Source organism: Orcinus orca, chromosome 19 (assembly GCF_937001465.1).
Source record: "Orcinus orca chromosome 19, mOrcOrc1.1, whole genome shotgun sequence".
NCBI lineage: Eukaryota > Metazoa > Chordata > Mammalia > Artiodactyla > Delphinidae > Orcinus > Orcinus orca.
Window position 1 is genome coordinate 13,920,146 of NC_064577.1, and position 17,422 is coordinate 13,937,567.

Here is a 17,422-nt window from a genome sequence, read left to right on the forward strand (position 1 = left end):
CATACACAAGCCCTCAAGGTCAGTCCTTTCTCTTTTCTTCCTAAAAACTACCCTTCCAGACTGCTCCAACTCTGTCCCTCTCCGCCCATTGCTCAGATAGGTTCTCCACAATGAAGGCCAGGGACTGAGCTGGCCAGATTTCTCCTAAACTAATAAAGGCAGGGGGGAAGCTATGAACATTCCATCACGCTCTGCTGGTTTATGTTTGTTTATGTTTCCGACTTGGCCTTTCACAATCATTTTTACGTGTGCTTTCCCGTCTCCACGTGGCGGGAACAAGCCCGGCAGTGCAGGCACGACGCCATTCTCTTTCCCGTCCACCCACAGCTCTGGTACCACCTTCCGAGCTCCATGCCCCATTAGCACAAAAGATGTAGGCTCAGAACTGGTGGTGGGGATGGGGGTGTCCGCCAACCAAGGCGGGAGGTGGTGTCTGCATTGCTCAGAGCTGGATGCCTCAGCTCTGGGAAGGAAATAAATTTCCAACAGAAGATCAAAGGAAGGAACGCTAGCAGAAAACCATGGGGGAAGACTTGAAGCCGCAACATTTGAGGAGAGATGAGACTTTTTCTGGTTCAGAGTTGCAGGGAGAGTTTAAAGGGCAAGGACATAAATTAGCAACTTGGCCCCAGAGCAGCACGGGGTGGCTGCAGACAGGACAGCACAAAGGGACGTCTGCAGGAAGACTAGACGCCCTGAATTAAAGCAAATGCCTCCCAAACGCGGTCTGTCTTTTATTAATCACGATGTCACCCGTGGCGGAGTATCCTGTGACCACCGCCAACCGTGACAGGGGGCGTGGCACCAGCTTGCTCAACTTCCTTTCCAAAGGAACCTCCCTCCGGGAGGCGGAGGCTTCTTCCACGGATCCGATCAAACTGTAGCCTGTGTTTCTGGGCTCGGCCTCAGAACAGGATTTCTCGTGGGGACGTCCGAACCCCTTGGTTATTTTCATCTCTCAGTCCAGCCAGAAGTTTGGAGAGTCGCTGGGGTTTCTCCCAACTCAGCACAATGCTGCTGTGGAAAATACAGGCCAGATTTCCAGTCTTGGAGAAGGGGAGCTTGACACACTTCCTTCTCACAGGAAAAGTCAAGGAGCTGTCTCTAAGATGAGGCTCGCCATTCATCAGCAAATCCGTCAGCGCCTCCTTTGACGTGGACGCTAAATCTAACACTCCTTACCGCCTCCGCTGTATCAGCCCAGGCTGGGCCTCCATCCCCTCAGGTCTGCTGGCCTTGACTCACAACCGGCTTCAATCCGTCCTCCACTGGCAGCCAGAGTGACCCTTTTGGATGGAAAGCCTTACCATGTCACTCACAGCTCACAACACCCACACCCCCCCAGGGGCATCCCATCTTACTTTAAAAAAAAAAAACAGAGCATCTATGACAGACCCACAAGGTCCTGCATCATCTGACCTTCCTCGACCTCTCAGCCCCCAAATCTTCGCCCTCTCCCACCAGCTCACCCAACTCGGGCTCCATGGGCACGGCTAACCGTCCTCAGGGCCTTTGCACATCCCTCCCCCAGATCTCCAGGTGGCTCATTCCCCATCTTTATTTCATTCTCTGCTCAAATGAGAGAGGTCTTCGCTGACCACCCCACTTAAGGTAAACCTCCCCCCTCAATCTGCCTCACTCTCCACCCCCTCCCCCTGCTTCATAGAGCTTCACATTATGTATCACTCAGCTGACATACGTGTGAAAGTGTGTGTTTATTGGGATGTCAGCTCTACTGCGCAGGGAACTGGTCTACTTCGTTGACGGCTGTATTCCCAGCATCTGGAACAATTCCTAGCACTTTGCAGTTGCTCCATAAATATTTGTTGGAGGAATGAGTGAATGAACACGTGAATTCCTGGTTGATGATGGCCCAGTAAGGAACATCGTGATACCCCTCATTTTACACTTGTGTCATGGTTCAGATGAGAAAGCATTTAAACAAATGTAAAGGAAAGAACTATTGATCCGCTGCGATCCTTCCAACTCACTAGCAAGAAAGGGAGGAAAACAGAACTATGCCCACGTGACAGAGAAGGAAACGCTGGGATACTGTTAGAGGGAATAAGGAAGCACATGGGCTGGTCCAAGGTCAAATTTGTAACCAAGAACCAAACTAGAGCCAGAATCCGGCTTTCCAGACACTCTGTCCTATGCTCTTTCCAGCAAGTTGTTCTGATTTCAACACTGTCCTGCTAGAAAATCTATTAATATCATTAATCATATTAATATTTCAAAAACCTTTTAAAATATGATTATCTTGAGAGATGCTATAAGGCATCATTTGATAAATTTCCACATCTATCTGTGGCTTCAAAAATAACTCTTCTTCGGACTTCCCTGGTGGCTTAGTAGTTAAGACTCCGCCTGCCGATGCAGGGGACACAGGTTCGAGCCCTGGTCCAGGAAGATCCCACATGCTGCGGAGCAACTAAGCCCGTATGCCACAACTACTGAGCCTGTGCTCTAGAGCCTGTGAGCCACAACCACTGAAGCCCGCGTGCCTAGAGCCCGTGCTCTGCAGCAAGAGAAGCCACTTGGTACCAAAGATCAGGTGTGTTTTCCAGAGATGCACAGCCAGGTCTCGAAAGGGAGTTCTCAACTGTGGCTGGCCATTCCACGGCCATTCCACCCAGATGGCGCAGGAAACACTGGTTGCCCCAGGCAGAGGGTGGGAGACCAAAAGAAAACCCTCAGCCCATCCCTGGCAGAAAGCCTTGCTCAGCTGAAGGCTGCAAACACCCTGGTGTCCAGAGCCATCTGCCAGGGGCATGGGGACAAGTACTGGTAAGGAAAGTTCAAAGGCACTCACAAAGCAAAGAAAACAAACTGTATTTCAGAGAAGTGCTGGGAAGGGGGTGCAGAAAGAATGACAGAACTCCCAGGTTTCTCTGGAGCAAGCCATGCCCAGCTTAGTCCAAGGAAAAGGTGCCCAGGGAAGCTCAGGCAGCACGAAGACCAGAAGGGCCCCCCATCCGATCATTAGAAAACTTGGTTAAGGGAGGAAGCAGCAGAGGCTTGGAAGAAACCTTCAAGGCCATAAAACCAGACGCTGAAGCCCTGCCCTGGCCCTGGGGGGTCTATCACATAGGTGGCATTGAGATGAAGCAGGGCCCAGGGCCCCTAGGACCAAGTTCCGAGTTCCTACAGGTGTAGCAGTCCAATCGGCGGCCTGGTCCTGGTGTGGGGAAGAGAGGCACCCGTGGGTCCTCTGTTCCTGCCGGGGACACCATCACACCTGCTGCTGGACAGACAGTGGCTGGGTCAGGACCAGCAGCCAGGGAGTCAGTGCGTGGCCGGGGCTCAGGGAGGGGGTGTGAGAGCAACACCTTCTAAGACCCCCAGAAATGAGGGCCATCTCCCAGCCCTCAAAGGAGCATAACCCTGGAGCAAAGCCCCAGGGTTCAGTGAGGTGGAGAGACACATTTTGTCTCTGTGGGGCAGAGCAGTCACCTCGATGATAGAACTTGCTCCTGCTGGTCTAAAGCCAGGACTTTCTGGCAGGGGCCCAGAGTGTGGGCCCCAGGCCCTTTGAACCAGCAGGCTTTGTGACAAAAACCCGTATTAAATAGAAAGGATGGATAAGAAATGGAATGTTTTGCCCATCCCAGCCTACTTCCCGGGTCAAGCCGAGAACAGATGCCCCAGGATGGGGTCCTAGCCAAGTCTCCCACGTTGTGACTGACCTTCACATCTTGTTTTACAAAGCAAAATCCTCTCAAGAGACAGAAAGTGGATTCCCTGCTACTCAAAGTGGGGTCCACAGACCAGCCTCACTAGGAACTTGCCAGCAATGCAGACTCCCAGGCCCTCCCACGGGCTCCAAGGCCCCATTCTGCTTTGATGCACCCCGGCTGGAAACTGACCACCTCGGTATGTAACAGGCTACATCACGGTCAAGGGGTAACAGCCTAAAGAACACTCCTTTCCTACAGTGAGACAGTAAAAATTCCTTATTTTAGGACCTACTATTTCAGAATCCATGCTCCTTTGGGCACGCTAAATTGAGATCTCCCTATTAAGTCAAGAATTTCTACAAGTAAGGAGGAAACCAAAAAGCCCTCTTCAAATGCTTAGTCACCCAGTTTACATTTTTTGTTAATGTGTTAATGGCAAAATACTTATTCATACCTTCCCAATTCAATTTAAAACATTTGAAAGTATTCTGCTCATCTTACTTGTGCAAGATCCCCTATGTGCCTGGGTTTTGGCTCATGAATAAATAGTTGTTATCCCACTTTCAGGCAAAGCCAAGTAGTGAGGTTTGTTTTTTTTGTTTTTTTTTTTTTTGAGGGGAGGGCCCTGTATGTGTGCCTGTGTTTAATCACAGCAAAGTATAAATATACAGCTGCGTCTCTGAAACCCGCAAAAACTCCCAGGCAACCTCAATTAGGTAGATTTTTAAAACACTCAGACAAAAGGAAACAACCCGAAAGTTTCTGTAAACGGTGTTTGATCCCAGCTGAACCTATCTCCCAGTTCGGAATTTACTAGCTAGTTAAAATAACAGGAACATCCTTCTATTTCCTCTTAGAGCTCAAAGTGAGACACTGAGACCAGCCAAGCAGGGTAAGAAACCTCACACATAAACATAGAAAATAAACTTGTAAAAAGATATTGGGTAACTGTGTTTGTACACACGGGATGGGACTGGGGGTACACACGGCCACCCCTCTCCCTCGTGCCAAAGATACAACCGGAATTTTATCAAAGCTTCCTCAAACCAAGCTCAAACTCTCTAACTTGATTCTTTAAAAAAAAAAACAAAAAAACAGAGTACCTTTATCTAGATTTTAAAATGAGTGTGAACACTGCCAAGAGCTCGTAATAAAAGAGTACAGAACTCTGAGTCAAAGGGTCTGAATGCTAACTCTGTTCTTGACTAACGGCCACTTCCTAACCTGGAGCAAATCACAAATTCCTCGCTTCCCGTGTCCTGGGCTGTAAAATCAGGAGGATGCGAGGAGTCACCGCTCGCCCAAGTTCAAGGTCCTGCTGAGGACCCACCGTGAGTGACATGTGAGAGCACGATAGACCTTAAGGCTCACGCAAACCTTAATTACAGTAAGTCCCCTACATACGAACCTTCAAGTTGCGAACTTTCAAAGATGCGAACGTGCGTTCACATGTCCAATCACGTAAATTAGTTCACGTGTCTGGCGTACACCGTCATGTGCGTGCATCCTCTACAAGTGGTTGTGTTTTGGTGTACTTTACTGTACAGCGCTGTATAGAGTACAGCAGTACAGCATCTTTATTTCAAGCCCAGGTTGTCCGTTAGCATGCGTAAAAGCAGTGGTGATGTAGCTGGTACTGCTGAGAAGCGCCAGCTGTTGTACTGCACTGCTGTGCTTCTCAAGGTACCGTCCTGTAAGATTAAAAATGCTTTATCTTGGGACTTCCCTGGTGGTGCAGTGGTTAAGAATCCGCCTGCTAACGTAGGGGACACGGGTTCGATCCCTGGTCGGGGAAGATCCCACATGCCGCGGAGCAACTAAGCCTGTGCGCCACAACTACTGAGCCTGCGAGCCACAACTACTGAGCCCGCACGCCTACAGCCTGTGCTCCGCAACGAGAAGCCACCACACCACAATAGAGTAGCTCCCGCTCACCGCAACTAGAGAAAGCCCACACGCAGCAACGAAGACCCAATGCAGCCAAAAATAAATAAAACTTTTAAAGAAATTTTTAATTTATGTTTGTTTTTTATGTATTATTTGTGTGAAAAGTATTATAAACCTATTACAGTACAGTCCTATATAGTCATTGTATTCGTTGGATACCTAGGTTAACTTTGTTGGACTTAGCGAACAGATTGGATTTACAAATGTGCTCTTGGAACGGAACTCATTTGTACGTAGGGGATTTAACAGTACTGCCAAGAACAGGCATTTTTGACTGAGCAGCTTGGGAAAGAGTCAGGATCACCTGTTTTAGGGTTTTCTTTAATGTCTTAGTTGCATCTTGGTATTGGGGGGTCACTTTTGTGGGATGGGGAGTAGCTTTGTCAGTTTGGGTTAACCTGGGCCCTTCTCCAGCCCTCTGATGACCCTTTGGGTTAACCTGGGCCCTTCTCCATCCCTCTGATGACTCTTTATTGCTGGTCACGAATCACCATGGGGGAAGCGGTGATCCTCCCTCAGGAGACTGCATCCCCAGGTGGCCTGGAGGAACCCACAAGCCAACCTCCAGCTGCAGAAGGTTGGCACATGGCATGTCAGCTTCAACGGAAGAGGGGCCATTTTAAAGGGCATACCATAACCCATCTCATAGAATTTAGGACACTGCAGCCAGAGTACAGGCTACATTTTTACAACCTTCCATAAATGACAGTTAAGGATTAGAGGTTAAAGAGCTAGGAAAAGTTTGGCAATTCCTCAAAAGGTTAAGCAAAGAGTCGCCACGTGACCCCACGATTCCACTCCTGAGTATACACCCAAGAGAAATGAAAGCTGTCCACACAAAAGCCGGTACACAAACGTTCACAGCAGCATTATCCACAATGGCCCCAAATCAAAAACAAGCCAAATGTCCATCAACGGATGAATGGATAAATAAAAGGTATTCTATTCACACAGGGAATATTATTCAGTCGTAAAAAGGAAAGAAGTGCTGACATGCTACAACATGGATGAACCCTGAAGACATCATGCTAAGTGAAAGAAGCCATACACAAAAGGCCACAGTGTACGATTCCATTTATATGAAACGCTCAGAACAGGCAAATTGGGAGAGACAGGACACTAACAGTTGCCAGGGGTGAGGGAAGGAGGAAGAAGGGGGTGACCATGAATTGGGTACAGGGTTTCTTTCTGGGGTAACAGAAATGTCCTAGAATTGAACAGTGAATATACACTGAAGTGCACACTTTAAAAGGGTGAATTCTGTGTTATGTGAATTATATCTCAATTTTAAAAATATATTATAAAAACAAAGAGCTAGGAATAGTGCTTCGTCAACTCATTAAAATGTAAAAGGGCAGCCCTAACAGGAGTTACTCACTACTGCCCAAGAGAAAATCAGGTGTGACATATACACTTGATGTCATCTTACCTTCAACCTCCTAACCCCACGTGTACTTGGGCATCGTTTAACCTTTTCTTTCACTTTCTCCCTCCCACCTCCTCCCTCCCGCATCTGTCTTTTCTTCCCTTTCTCTGTTTTTCTTCTATTTCTTTCTCTCCCTTAACTGGTTACGTCCTTAAGAAGAAAGGACCCTTCTTCTGAATGATTGAATGCAATCTAGGTGGTAGTGGGCTTTTTAAAAAATAACTTCTCAGGACTTCCCTGGTGGTCCAGTGGTAAAGAATGCACCTTCCAATTCAGGGGACACGGGTTCGATCCCTGGTCAGGTAACTAAGATCCCACATGCCAAGGGGCAACTAAGCCCGCGCGCCACAACTACTGAGCCCGCACGCACCTCAACGAGAGAGCCTGCGTGCTGCAACTACAGAGGCCACGTGCCCTGGAGCCTGCGCGCCACAACTAAAGAGAAGCCCACATGCTGCAACGGAAGATCCCACATGCCTCAATGAAGATCCCGCGTGCCGCAACTAAGACCCGACGAAGCCAAAAAAATAAAGAAAATAAATAAATAACTACTTAAAAAAATAATAATAACTCTCTCCTTTTAGACAGCAGTTAATAAATGACTGTGAAAGGCAGCATCCTGGGACTGATGAGCATGACTTGGGGGAGAGGCTGCTGGGCTTCAATCAGGCACCGCTGTGACCGTGGACAAGTCACTTTACTCCTAGGCCTCAGTTTCCTTACCTGTAAAATGGGGGCAATCGTAGAAACTACTTCATGAAGTCTCTGTTAGGATTAAAAGAGTTAGAACAATGTCTGGCACGCAGCAAGTGCCCTATGAGTGTCTGATAAATAAGAAAATGAAAGAAAGAAACCTATCAGCTAGGGCTGGCTCTGAGGTTCTCCAGACCTGACTTAAAAGCACTCTTCCTGATGCAAAACTTCTTTTGCATCAGTTAGACTGTTTTCTGATTGCAAAACTAACACGTGTTCATTGTTCCTTGGTGATACTTTGCCTTATTACCTATTTTTCTACATCATTCCGTGGCAGCATAGCATTTGATTATAGGAAGATATTGTAGAAACCTGTTAAATAAAATCTTCCAGTTTTGACTTTTTACCTGCAACACCCTTTCTCTTTCCCTTTTGTTAATGGGACAAGAGAGACCATCGTTGCCTTCTAGGATGGAAGGAAAAGAGAGCCAGGGCTTTCAGTAATCCACAAGTTTAAGCCAAAAAGGATGGGGAGGGCGTCGGGGGGACGGGGCTTATAAGCTCCTGTTACTGGGTGGAGTTCAGGGATGACTGGCTCCAGGGGCTCACACAATGTCAACAGGGCGCCATCTCTCCCCTCTAATTGGCTCTCCTCTGAGGGTGGACTCTCCCTAGTTTAGGGGGCCTTGGTAACTTCCTCCTGCTTAGCAACCTACAGTGGTTGACAAGCCCCACCAGGACTACAGGGTTGCGGGTGAGGGGGAGAGTAGGGATGACTCCCCCCAAAAGATGAGAGAAAGGGCATCATGAGAGGCAGATCAAAACCAACGCTACAGATGTGGCACAAATATACAAAGGACTATTACTCAGCCATAAAAAGAAACGAAATTTATTTGTCGTTAGGTGGATGGACCTAGAGTCTGTCATACAGAGTGAAGTAAGTCAGAAAGAGAAAAACAAATACCGTATGCTAACGCATCTATATGGAATCTAAAAAAAAAAATTGTTCTGATGAACCCAGAGGCAGGGCAGGAATAAAGACGCAGACGTAGAGAACGGACTTGAGGAAAGGGGGAGTGGGAAGGGTAAGCTGGGATGAAGTGAGAGAGTGGCATGGACATATATACACTACCACATGTAAAATAGATAGCTAGTGGGAAGCAGCCGCATAGCACGGGGAGATCAGCTCGGTGCTTTGTGACCACCTAGAGGGGTGGGATAGGGAGGGTGGGAGGGAGACGCAAGAGGGAGGAGATATGGGGATATATGTATACGTATAGCTGATTCACTTTGTTATACAGCAGAAACTAACACACCATTGTAAAGCAATTATACTCCAATAAAGATGTTAAAAAAAAATAGAAATATGGGAAAAAAAAAAGCTTCAGCAATGCACTTTGGAAAGCAATCAACTGCTCAAGAGGATTTTACTGGGAAACTATTACATGCTCAGCACTGGCTGAGGCATCCTGGTGGAATACAGGAGGATGGGTAACAGTACCCTGGATTTCTGTAATTTCACTTCGCAGTGAAGAGGTGGTTTCCCATACATTGATCTCTTAACCCTCACAGCACTCAGTATTATTAGTTTAACTTTACACCTAACAAAATAAGGCCCACCTAGACCGAGTGACTCAGTCAGGTCACACAGTCAAGACGTGAACCCAAGTACAAATTCCTCGAATCTCAGGGCTTCCTACATCACTGCCCAGGTACAAGAGACCATATCAAAAATCACAGGAGAGAGTCAGCTTCTGCCTTCAAGTGAGGACCTCTCTATCTTAACATACATGCTTTAAAAGTGCCAATTCAGGGCGGTGTATGGAAGATGCCTCTTAGGTACTTCCTTCCCAAGGAAGGAGAGACTCGAGGGCTGGATGAGCAGCTAGACTTCCTGGAGGAGGGCCTTCCTTGCAGGATGCAGGGAGATGGCGAGCAGGGCCAGACAGGCCGAGCCAGGGTACAAGAGAGGTCATTTGTTAGACTCCTTCAGAACTTTCTCAAAAGAAATCAGTAGGAAAAAAGATAACAGAAGAAAATCTATGAACTGCTAAATTATTTACATAGACTAACTCCTTTATTTAATGCTCCCCACTCTTCTATGACACAAGTCCCATATTATTGTGCCCATTTTACAGATGAGGATGTGGACGCAGTGAAAGGTTTGAAAAGCCTGCCGCAGGCCAGAGGGACCAAGCAGGGATTCAAACCCAGTTTGAGCCCCTCGAGTTCCCGGGGCTTTTAACAACTGTAAGATGCTGCCGATCCGTGATGCTCCAACCCACCTAGAAAACGTCTTCGTTACAGCTGAAAAGAGATGTTCATTTTTTCATAAAAGTGGAGTCACCGTCAACCCCTACCCAGGTCTGTCTGTCTGTCTGTCTCTCTCTCTCTCTCTCATACACACACACACCCCCTAATACCCATCTCCACAAAGCTTCAGGGAACCTCTACCACTAAATCCTACTGACCACTGACTCTTCAAGATGAGAAAAACATCTCAGTAAAAAGTTTTCCTCTCCCTCCACCTCCCTCCCCCCAACACTCTTCCTTCTGTTACCCATGCCCTCAAGCTGTCCCCCAACTGCACCCTATTCAGAGCCAGAAGGTCCTAGTACCTTTTCATACTAAAGTGTAAATGACTGCTGAGCTTCAAATAGCCGCCTCCGTGACAACTGATCAGCCTCCAAACAGAAGCTAACTCAAGCCAATTCCCTTGGCTCACTCCCCACCGCTATCTGAAGGATCAATTTGGATTACGGCTTCCTCCCGCTCTCCCCTCTCTGGTGGGACCACTTTTCCCCACCCCCCCACCCCAAAACTGCTCCACTCGGTCCTTTCCAGTTCAGAGGCAGCCTTTGGGACAACAGAGAACCTGAAGACCAAATCACAAAGCAGTGGCTTACGGTTTCTGGCTACTCACTAGAAACACCCAGGGAGCTTTAAAAATATGCTGATGCCTAGGCTCCACCTCCAGGGGATGCTGGTTTAATTCACGGGGCCCGAGCAACGATATTTTTTAAATGACAATCGTATTAACAGGTAACACTAATTACCTGATGACTCCGTGCCGGGTATTATTTTAAGGTTTATGTCTACTGACTCACTGGAACTTTAACACAACCCTATGAGATGGGTATTATAAGGGTCTCATTGCCAGATGAGAAGTCTGAGACACAGAGAGGTTAAGTAATCTGCCCATGATCCCACAGCTACGTGGCAGAAGAACCCAGCATTCTGAACCATTATCCTCCACAGCCATGGATAAGCATCACCCGGAGTCGAGATCCTGGGGAATAACCTTTCCCACCAGCAACTGGCTTAAGCTCTGTCCACTCCACAGCCTGTGCTCCCGGCCCTTGTCTTTCTTGTTCCACAAGCCAGCCTCTAGACCGGGTTCTCGACCTCTGACCTGGCCGCTTCTCCACTCTGAGTTGACTTTTCCTTCTCGTTCGGTACACCCTAGGCTCTGCCACGACCTCCCTCCTCGCCATCTCTTTTTGGTGTTTTGTTTTGTTTTGTTGTTTTTCCGGCCACGCCGCGCGGCTTGCGGGATCTAAGTTCCCCGACCAGGGACTGAAGCGGCGCCCCCTGCGGTGAAAGCGCCGAGTCTTAACCACTGGACCGCCAGGGAAGTCCCTCTCCATCTGTTTTTGATGATGCGATCATACTTCCCAGGTACCTCCACCCCGAGGAGCTCGTTCTGGCTCCCCCCCACCTCCTAGACCCACAGTTCCTCCGAGGTGCCTCTGCTTCTCCCAGCCCCTTGGCGCCATGGCCCACCAGTGCCCCTCTGCCACCATTTCCTGACTTAAAGGCAAGCAGAGGAAGGATCTCTACGTTCAAGACCCGTCCCCCCCGTATTTGCACTTGATCTCACATCGGTTCCTAGGCCAAAGCTCCCTTCCAAATTCTCCAAGAGGGTTTTTAAATGCCCTCCACCGAGAGCAAACATGTTGCCACTTTAACATGGGACAAAGTTCTGGAAACACCTCTGGGCTGGTTACTCTCCATCTGCCCCTGGGGATCTACACCCGGCCCTTCTCCTGCCTGCTCTGTGCACCAGGAGGCCGGCCTGCATGGACTGCAGCTAAGGACTCCCTTGTCCACCGGTTAACAAGTGGGTTCGGCCAGTGGCGGAGACAGGCGGGAGGTGAGGGTTCAGGAGGAGAGCGAGGTCCAGGCATTTCCACCTGCTCCCTCTCTGCAGGCTGCGGTTGGCTGTAATATCTTTCCACCAGTCACCCCTCCAGCTACAAATCTCTCTCCGGCTTCCTGTCACTGCTCCCTCCCCCTTACCTCCCCTAGGCCTGTTTTACCATCCCCTAACCCCACCAACACCTCTGGAAAAAGTCCCTTCTTTAAATTCCCCTCGAGCTCCACAATTATGTTTCTTTGCCCTCCAGACCCTGATGGATACACCCTCCCATGGCGCAATTCGGACACAAGTGCCACCGAGAACAGGGTCCTTGGGGGACATTTTGGTGACCACCGCTTTCACAAAATGATGGCTGATAAGAAACGAAAAGCTAACCGAGGATGTGGGTGACCTCACTTCTCCCCCAGTCCAGCCCACTCTTCGTGACAAGGCCACATGTGCCCAGCTGCAGGATTAGACAGACGCGGCCAAGGAGGAAGAGGGGGAAATACCCACCGCGTACAAGCCTGCAGCAAAACAGAGTCCTCACCCACGAAGCGTGGGACAAGAGCTGACCAGGGAAATTCATTTTTTTTTTTAAAAAACCCTTTCTGTCAACTTCCCTGAGAAGCTCCACCCCTGCACCAGCACCCTCGCTTTGCAATATGAGGACAAGTCTGACACCATCAGAGCCACACTTCCTCTGGCAGCTGCTGGTCGAATCTCTTTATGAATCTGCTAATGATTTTGAGTCCTCCTGCTAGCCTGACACTCATTGGAAGGAAAGTTATATAACTGGAAATGATTAGAAGAGAAGGCTTCGAGGGACATGCTTCAAATTTTCACTCCTCTAACCGATGTTTGGATGAGTTTTTTTTTTTTTTTTTTTTTTTGGATGAGTTTTTAACGTATCAGCATTTCCTCATTGGGAAGTCTTACAGGGTATGAGAGTCGACCTTCAATTAATGGCAGACACCTTGGAATCATATTGTTACAGGAATATACTCTTGGTACCCCCGCCAATCAACTGGGCTCTTTCCCTCATCCCTTCCTCCCCCCACCAAATTAAAAGTCATCCTTAGACATGTTACAAGAGAGGAAACCCCAACGTCCCGTAAGCGTATTAAAAGGTGCTCAGCATCATTAGTCATCAGGAAGAGGCAAATTAAAACCACAGTGAGGGCTTCCCTGATGGCGCAGTGGTTAAGAGTCCGCCTGCCGATGCAGGGGACACGGGTTCATGCCCCGGTCCGGGAAGATCCCACATGCCGCAGAGCGGCTGGGCCCGAGAGCCATGGCCACTGAGCCTGCGCGTCCGGAGCCTGTGCTCCGCAACGGGAGAGGCCACGACAGTGAGAGGCCCGCGTACCGGGAAAAAAAAAAAGAAAACCACAATGAGATTCTAGAGTGGAAAAAAAGATCAGAGCCATGGTTGCTTCTGGCGGGTGGGGGCAGGGACTAAGGGGAAGGGGCTTTGGGTGACAGTCATGTTCTGTAACTTGATAGGGTCTGGGGCTGCACAGGTATAGGCAGTTGTCAAAACTCAACAAATGACTCTTACAATATATGCACTTGACGGTAGGTAAATTAAACCTCAAAAGAATGAAATAACGGCCAACACTGTACTGTGGTTAGTGCTGTGTATGCTGAGGTGTTTAGGGGGAGGTGTCCTGATGTTCTCAGCTTACCCTGAAATGCTTTCCCCCCAGAATACGACTGACAGATGTACAGAAGGATAGACACGTGATAAAGCAAACATAATAAAATGCTAATGGCGGACTCCAGATGAAGGTGCAGGAGTGCACGCTATGAAATTCTTGGCAACTTTCCGGTACGTTTACAATTTTTCATAATAAAACACTGAAACTGTTCAAATTTAAAAGGTAAAAATAAAACACACAGCATGAGACTACTACACACTCCCCCAAATGACCAAAAGTCCAAAGGCCGCGGCCAGCGCAGACTAGGACACGGGGCAACGGGGACTCAGACGCTGCTGTTCCAAGTAGCAAAACAGCAAAAGGTCCCAGGGAGAGAGGGATCTCCCTGGGCCAGCCTGGGGCACATGGCCGCTCCTGGGTCACTATGGCCAGGGAAGTCAGGTCAAGCCTGGTTCACATGTCCCTCCTCTTAGGGTTCACGGGTAGCACCAGCTCCAACAAAAGCATTTGTTTTCTATGCCTCCACTACACCTGTGGTTCTCCAAAGACAAACTGAGGTGCTGTGACCGGAATAAGAACAAGAGACAACAAAGAACAGATATGCACATAGTCACCGGCATCTTTGTTCCCTAACTCAAGCATCACAGCAAAATTCTACCATGGCCCTCAGACTTTGAACTTGAGTTTCCCAGGGGCTCATACATTTCAGCTGTCAATCCACTCAGTGACTAAGTATCACATTTAAATCAAATATGCCCTCTGGTTAGCCAAAAACATCCAATGATAGATGAGGAAGCCAAGACAGGCAGGCAATGTGCCCATCGGCCTCCTACAACTTCCAGTCTCCCGCAGAGTCTTTCATGGGCTGCCGCTCTGAGCACTAACTCCCCAGGCACACTCTGGTCCCTCTGGGGATGCAAGTGATGCAGCGCCTTGGCCGAGGACCATCCCTACTCTGGCAGCCGGGCCAAGGGAGCGGGCGCTGCCCCATGTTAGAATGACACAGTCTGTGTTCAGAGGGCTGGAGGGACTTGTTTCAGAAGGAAAAAAAAACCCCATGAATCCTCTCTCTCTAGGAAGGAGCTACATATTTTATGAATGGTGTGAAACCACGCCTCGGTGTCATTTCCTAAATTTATTTGAAGGGCTTAATTTACCCTTCAAGTTTCCTGGGGTCCCCCTCCGAGGCACTCTTGACAAACATCCTGGGGGAGTTCATATCTTCTGTTTTTGTTTTTTTTTTTTTAAGAAGAAAAAAAAACTCAAAAAACTGCAAAGGTCCCAGTTTGCTCCATGGTCATTTTTTTTTTTTTTTAAGTTCAATCTTTTCATGTCACTGACCATTTTGACCATTTGTCACATTGCTTTTCCCGATAGGTACAAAGTAAGAAAAAACAGAGCCAGACCTGATCAAATCTGTATTTTTCTATGAATCCACAAGGTGGTATAAAAGAATAGCACAAAGGATGTTAAAAAGAAAAAGAAACAGGTCCAAAATGGAGTCACTTGTGCTAAGCCCCACGGCAACAAACCAAAACATAATGCCTAACCTAACTGGAGTTGCAGCCTCTCCCAGGAGTAGAATTTTCAACCAATCAGTCTGGAATTTCCTGATCAACACCAGGGAGGTAATCTGCATGACAGACCCCAGCCCTCCCGGCAAAGGATGGTGACCTTGCCCCCAAACAACCCTTTTCATTCGTTTATGGCTTCCTTGTCCTACGCACGCCCTGCCTATAAAAACCTCCCCGTTTGTACAGCTCTTCACAGTGCTTTTCTATTTGCTACCTATCAGGATGCTGCCCAATTTATGAATCGTTTAATAAAACCAATGAGACTTTCAAATTTACTCAGCTGAATTTTGTTTTTTAACCATTATTTACCTACTAAAAATGTTTTAGAATGCTAGGTGAAATAAGCCCATCGCAAAAGGACAAACACTCTATGATTCCTCTTATAAGGGGTTCCTAGAATAATCAAATTCATAGAAACAGAAAGTAGACCGGTGGTTGCCAGGGGCTGGGGGGGGAAGGGGGATGGAGAGTTATTGTTCAACAGGTACAGAGTTTCAGTTTTACAAGGTGAAAAGCTCTGGAGACGGATGCGGAGGATGGCAGTGCGACCAAGTGAAGGTACTTAATGCCACTGAACTGTTTAAAAAGGTGAAAACAGTACATTTCATGTTATGTATATAGTACCACTTTTTTTCATGGGTAAAAAAAATGGACAAGGAAAAAAATATTTTACATAGGAAAACATACACAAGAACAAGGTTTAAAGAAATAAAAATATTCACGGGGCTTCCCTGGTGGCGCAGTGGTTGAGAGTCCGCCTGCCGATGCAGGGGACACGGGTTCGTGCCCCGGTCCGGGAGGATCCCACATGCCGCGGAGCGGCTGCGCCCGTGAGCCATGGCTGCTGAGCCTGCGCGTCCGGAGCCTGTGCTCCGCAACGGGAGAGGCCACACAGTGAGAGGCCCGCGTACCGCAAAAAAAAAAAAAAAAATATTCAGGTATAAAAAAAATGCATTAGAGAGGAAAACACTCTGTTCTCACCCAGCTAAAGAGACCTTGTGGCACCAACGCAGTTCGTCCATTGACCTCCACAGCCTCCTCGTTACTTAGCAATGCCTTCTGCCATCAGATTCTATAGCCTGCTCATCACGTCGGCAAGCTTTGTCCACCAGATGAGTTTTTGCCAAGAGTGCCTTTAAAAAGTCAAACCTGGGCTTCCCTGGTGGCGCAGTGGTTGAGAGTCCGCCTGCCGATGCAGGGGACGCGGGTTCGTGCCCCGGTCCGGGAGGATCCCACATGCCGCGGAGCGGCTGCGCCCGTGAGCCATGGCTGCTGAGCCTGCGCGTCCGGAGCCTGTGCTCCGCAACGGGAGAGGCCACAACAGTGAGAGGCCCGCGTACCGCAAAAAAAAAAAAAAAAAAAAAAATTCAGGTATAAAAAAAATGCATTAGAGAGGAAAACACTCTGTTCTCACCCAGCTAAAGAGACCTTGTGGCACCAACGCAGTTCGTCCATTGACCTCCACAGCCTCCTCGTTACTTAGCAATGCCTTCTGCCATCAGATTCTATAGCCTGCTCATCACGTCGGCAAGCTTTGTCCACCAGATGAGTTTTTGCCAAGAGTGCCTTTAAAAAGTCAAACCTGGGCTTCCCTGGTGGCGCAGTGGTTGAGAGTCCGCCTGCCGATGCAGGGGACGCGGGTTCGTGCCCCGGTCCGGGAAGATCCCACATGCCACGGAGCAGCTAGGCCCGTGAGCCATGACCGCTGAGTCTGCGCGTCCGGAGCCTGTGCTCTGCAACCCCACAGCAGTGAGAGGCCCGCGTACCGCAAAAAAAAAAAAAAAATTGAAGTGCACTCCCAAAGTAAATACAACCAAAGGGTCTACCACTTGCATCTTCGTACTACACTTACCCTTCCCACACAGAGCCCCCGAACTCCAGTTCCTCCCACTGCAGCCCCCAGCAAGGTGGCGATCCAGGCCTGGAAACAGGACGCCCAGGTGGGCCTGGTCAGACATCCTTTCACCTTGTCCCATCCCAGGGGCTCCAGACACCCTAATATCACACAGAAAGGCCATTCTGCCCTCAGCCAGCCTCCCAGAGCTCTAAGAGCAAAAAGCACCCAGGAACACAGGGCCATGGCTCCTTTCTAGGGGCTGAGGTCCTGAGGGACCCCCTTCATCTCACTCCCCGGGAGAATTTAAACTGTGCAAATGGGCACCAGAGTTTGCACCATACCAAGGTAGGGACATACCTTTTTCCTTTCTCTGGTTTCCTTCCTTTTAATTTTTTTCAGTTTTATTGAGACCGAATTGACATATTGCACTGTATAAGTTTAAGGTGTACAGCATAATGATGTGACCTAC

The 17,422-nt window shown here is 48.6% G+C and overlaps 1 protein-coding gene and 1 long non-coding RNA gene across 5 annotated transcripts in view; both read right to left on the reverse strand.

Annotated features, from left to right (window-relative positions):
• GAS7 (growth arrest specific 7) overlaps positions 1-17,422 on the reverse strand; it is a 201,320-nt gene that overhangs the window by 158,150 nt on the left and 25,748 nt on the right. The gene's annotated exons all lie outside the window — the stretch shown is intronic.
• On the reverse strand, positions 1,708-8,832 carry LOC125962125 (uncharacterized). Its single transcript, XR_007473566.1, has 2 exons — positions 6,064-8,832; positions 1,708-6,022 (listed from the first exon to the last, which is right to left on the reverse strand). It is a non-coding gene; the product is annotated as an uncharacterized LOC125962125 (long non-coding RNA).